Below are 5,000 nucleotides of genomic sequence, written 5' to 3'. Positions count from 1 at the left end.
CAGTAACATGCAGACATTTCAGATTAAGTTTATAGTGATAATCAAAATCTTTTTCAATAATCCAGAGGTTTTGGCTTTCTCTCTTAATTTATTGCACTGGCATTTAAACATTCACTGTAATATTTAAAAGATTCTGCCAGTGGGACCAGCCCCTAGGGGGCATACATATCTACTTCTGACCCAGGGCTGAAATCGCAAGGTACAGAGATCAGGAGATTATGGAAAAGTACTCAGACACGGCAAGATAATTAATTAGGATTAATGGAGCTAATGGATGTGACACCACATCACCGATCTACAACAATTGGGTGCTTAATTTAAAGGAGGACTGTAAAATATACACTGCATGTAGAGTGAGTACACTGGCATACTGAAAGCAATACAGTTCATTCACACAAAACTCACTTGCTTAATGCATTACATGCTTAAAATATTACATGGAGTATTTAGAGAGTCGAGAGTAAAGTCTAGCCCTCCTGAAGTCAGAAAATAGATGAAAACACAGCTAAAGCAGCAAAGATGGGTCACGAGCTTCTGTTTGGATCGTGGCCCTGTAATTCTCCTTCGATTACGCAGGCCATCTGCAGGCCGTACCTGAATTCCTCTACCTGCAGATCACCAGATACTGCATACTAGTCTTACACTTTAAGCAGAAATCATGTATTGGCAGAGTTGAACCTTTAACATCTCTGTATCTACAAAACACTCCATGTCATCAGCAAGGGACCTGTTACTGTTATGTCAGTGGTGCATCTACTGCACCCCAAAAAGATTCCGAAACCTGCACACTGAAAATAGAAAAACTGATTAAAACTGCGTAGAGGAATGAAATGTTCACCTGTGAGTCTGCTGAAAGGTGCCTTCAGCCAGGAGCACTAATGGGGGAATCACACCTGCATAAACACACCCATAATGCATGCACCTCTGTGCTACAGATGCAGAACCCTAATAAAGGGTTAGGAGCAACTTTGGTTTATCGGCATTAACTGTTTCTTTCATTTCTGTTATTATCAGCTTCTGAATGCTCACAGTTTATGTTTTTATTATTTTTGTTTCATTTGTCATGCGACAAAGCCTCACATCTGTCTGTCTCTCCGTCTGTCTGTCTGTAGGTCATCTGTCTGTGTACACAGTCAGCAACAGCAAGTTAACAGCAAGTTTCTAACTGTAATAGCTCACATGGGAGAGCTATTAACCAAAAGCAACAATTCAGATTTAATCACTGGATTCCAGTTACGGGATGAAACTGGTGAACTCATGGTGAAGTGACGGGGGCTCAGACAGGGATTCATGGGAGTGGGGGATTTCTGGGCAGAGCTACAGTGTGGGTACTGACACAGTCGTTTCTCTCCGGTGGGCGTACACTAGGTTGCGCTGCCATCTGGCTGATTCAGCCAACGCTGCGATGGATTGTTTCATTTTCTTCTCCTCTGGCTGAAATGAATCTGGTTGAGTTTTGGAACATTTCTGATGTTATGGCCAGAAGCAGAAGTTGAACTTCATATGGTTTGGAGTCTTTGGATGTAAGAACATTACATAAATTAAGTACAGGCTTAATTTAGGGAAGAGTGTAATAATTCTAATGATGTGACTTTTATTACTGCAAGAAATGTAAAAAAATTTTTTTTTGTTTTAAACGTAATGTCTTTAAAAATTCATCATTTAATATATGATTTAGTGTGGACTCTGGTAAAGGGAATTACATTTACAAACAAAGCAGTTCATTTGTTTCTCGAATTCGAACTTTCGACTTCCGCTAGTGACATTCCCTCCTTATCCCGGCTGCTGTTGGGTATGTCACACAGAATGCAGGCCTAACCATGTTTACATTTACATCGGATGAATTATGGATTAAGGGTAAAATGATCACTGAATTAATTATTTTTATGATTACTTGATATCTTAATATGATATCTTTCAGTGACATGTTCGATAGCGGCACCCAAACCCTGCTGATTGCATAAGAGGAAGTGAGTGGACAGTGGACTTATATAGGGACACACTCTTATAGGGACACACTCTTATAGGGACACACTCATATAGGGACACACTCATATAGGGACACACTCTTATAGGGACACACTCATATAGGGACACACTGTTATAGGGACACACTCATATAGGGACACACTCTTATAGGGACACACTCATATAGGGACACACTCATATAGGGACACACTCTTATAGGGACACACTCTTATAGGGACACACTCTTATAGAGACACACTGTTATAGGGACATACTCTTATAGGGACACACTCATATAGGGACATACTCTTATAGGGACATACTCTTATAGGGACACTCTTATAGGGACACACTCATATAGGGACACACTCATATAGGGACATACTCTTATAGGGACACACTCACTGAGCAATGCAGATAGAAGTCTACATATTCATTACAGTACATTCTGTAAACCACCCTCTACTTATCAATTCAGTACTACTAAGAATTAGCCATGTAACTACAGTTACAGGCCCACAGTTCAGCCGCTGTGTATAACCAACTCTATAAGCATACAAGCATGTGTATAGCACTAATTGTTTCAAAATAAATTACCTCAAAAATTACCTGCAGGTTTTAATATGACATTAACCAAGGAGCATTAATCTTGTCTGTGCTACTGATGTCACTTCAAAGGCTTCTAGGACTTCTTATAACAGATGACTTCCATCTTCTTCAGTGCAACAGTGGGGAAATTATGCATTATATTAGACTAACAACATCACTATTTCCATACACCCCCTCCTCCTGACAGAGCGATGTTGCCTATGTCAGTGACAGGATGGGGATTTAGGAGGGATCTGGCGTCCACAGCCTGAGTCTGGGCTTGAGAGGTCAGTACAGTGGGCGCCATGACATAGATGGGGAGATCAATAAACTTCTGACCTTGTCACAGTGCAAAGAGGATCTGGCAACAGTTCACTAACATTTCAGAATACAATCACAGATGGAGAAGACTTTCAAAGGGCTTTCAAGTCAGGGATATGTGTACATAACTGCCTTTCTCCTTATAATTAAAAAAACTTGCTAATAAAATGATCGTGTGAAAATATTTGAAAATGTCATCTTCCAAGATTGAAATACAAACACTTTATCATAAAATCTATAATCCAATCTTCCTCTTAGTTGAGAATGAAGCGTCACGGCACTGGCCCCTCCTTTGTTACTCGATTATGATTCGCTTGTATTATCGCTTTTTGTTATTTACGTTTGGTATCGTCTGTGTTCGTGATGACGAAGAAGGCATCCTGCCTCCTTGATGCCACGTGAAGTGTCTGACGTAGTAGTAGAGAAGGGAGAATCTGATGTGTGTATGATCGATATTTATATTGATTACATTCCATATTCTGATATGTAGAATCACCTTTAAATGCAGTTTTTAGGGTGTTATATTAGAAAAAAAAAAGCTAAAACTGTATTTGTACTTGCTGCTGCAATTTGAAAATTTGTACATTGAGAGAAGAGAAATTGAATGAACTGCATGACTTTCTAACCCGTGTGGGTAACAGAGTGATAGTGATTAAGCAGACTTGAGCTAGGCAAGAAGAAGTGTGGGCTTGTTCAGTAATGTGAAGAGACGCAGTATGGCAGGGGGACTTGGCATAGCCTAGCCTAGTTACCTCTCCTCCAAACCTGAGGGGAGAGAGAGAGAGAGAGAGAGAGAGAGAGAGAGAGAGAGAGAGAGAGAGAGAGAGAGAGAGAGAGAGAGAGAGAGAGAGAGAGAGAGAGAGAGAGAGAGAGAGAGATTGATGTCAAAGGCTAAAAGAGGTTATTTGTTAAACTTGCATCATGCCTCAGGTAGAAATTTGCAGTTTGGAAAAATAAATTATTTGTTGAACTGGAGACTATTCTGCAATTTCTCTTGGGGTCAATAAAGTGTTAATAAAGTCTAATCTATCCAGATTTATATTCTTAGGGGGGAGGAAGTCAGCGTGAGATACTTTTGCACAAATATCTAAGCAGTTAAACAAAAATACAAATACAAGACAGAGAAATATACAACTAAATAATGACAATGTGGTGTTTTGGATGAGCTGGCCATTAAACAACTAAAATAATTAGTAGTATTTTACTATTCCAAAAATGTTCATATTAAAGGAAATAGAATAATAAAGACAATCTAATGTTAGGAAACATCACACGCAGTGTGAGAATTATAATTGAAAATATCCCAGAACACTCAATAGCAGGTGCCATAACGTTTAGATGGTGTTGTCGGAAGCATTCACATGTAATAGTATGTAATCTATGGTTAAACACAGTCTGTTTTACTGTGGTTGTTGCGTTTGGTTGTGAAGCCTGTTTCAGTGTGATTTTATTCTTCCCTTTATAAAATACTGGCCTAATATCCATATTAAAAGCCACATACTACATATTAGTCATCATAACTAAAGCTAACTAAATAGCATAAGACTGCTGTAATTAGAATATTGCACAAAAATGCTATTTTCATTTTAATTTCCTTCTTCACCTTCTTTTGATTCATATATAGTACATTATAAATAATAATCGCCCAGGTCCCAAATCCTGTGGTGCTTCTTAATAATTGGCTAATGTGATTTCACTCCATTTCCCTCGGAACATTCTGTTCTACCATAAACTTTAACCAGTTACAAGCATACAGAACAAGGCTTAGAGCAAGGATAACAATCCATGTATAAAATATGGAATGTAATTTCCAAACTACATTGGCATATCTAGAAATCATCAAAGATATTCCATATCTTGACATGCTCACACTGAGTAGCCTTCGTTTAAAACAAAACCAATGGCTGTGAAAGGTTCTTTTGAAAAGCTGGCTTGCGGTTATATATATATATATAACACCATATTAGGGGCACGTTTGCTCAGAGATTCCTCACACTGAGACACTGTGGTGTAAGTTGTGATAGACCAGCTCTCAGAAGCACATTTTCTAATTGATTTACGTTTGCAATTACTTCTCTAAAGTGTTCTACTTCAACTTACACACACACTTATCTAAATCTTTC

The sequence above is a fragment of the Electrophorus electricus genome, chromosome 12 (genome assembly GCF_041902795.1).
Source record: "Electrophorus electricus isolate QZ-2024a chromosome 12, ASM4190279v1, whole genome shotgun sequence".
Classification (NCBI taxonomy): Eukaryota; Metazoa; Chordata; class Actinopteri; order Gymnotiformes; family Gymnotidae; genus Electrophorus; species Electrophorus electricus.
The sequence above is the reverse complement of the archived record's forward strand: the minus strand, read 5'-3'. Positions refer to the sequence as shown.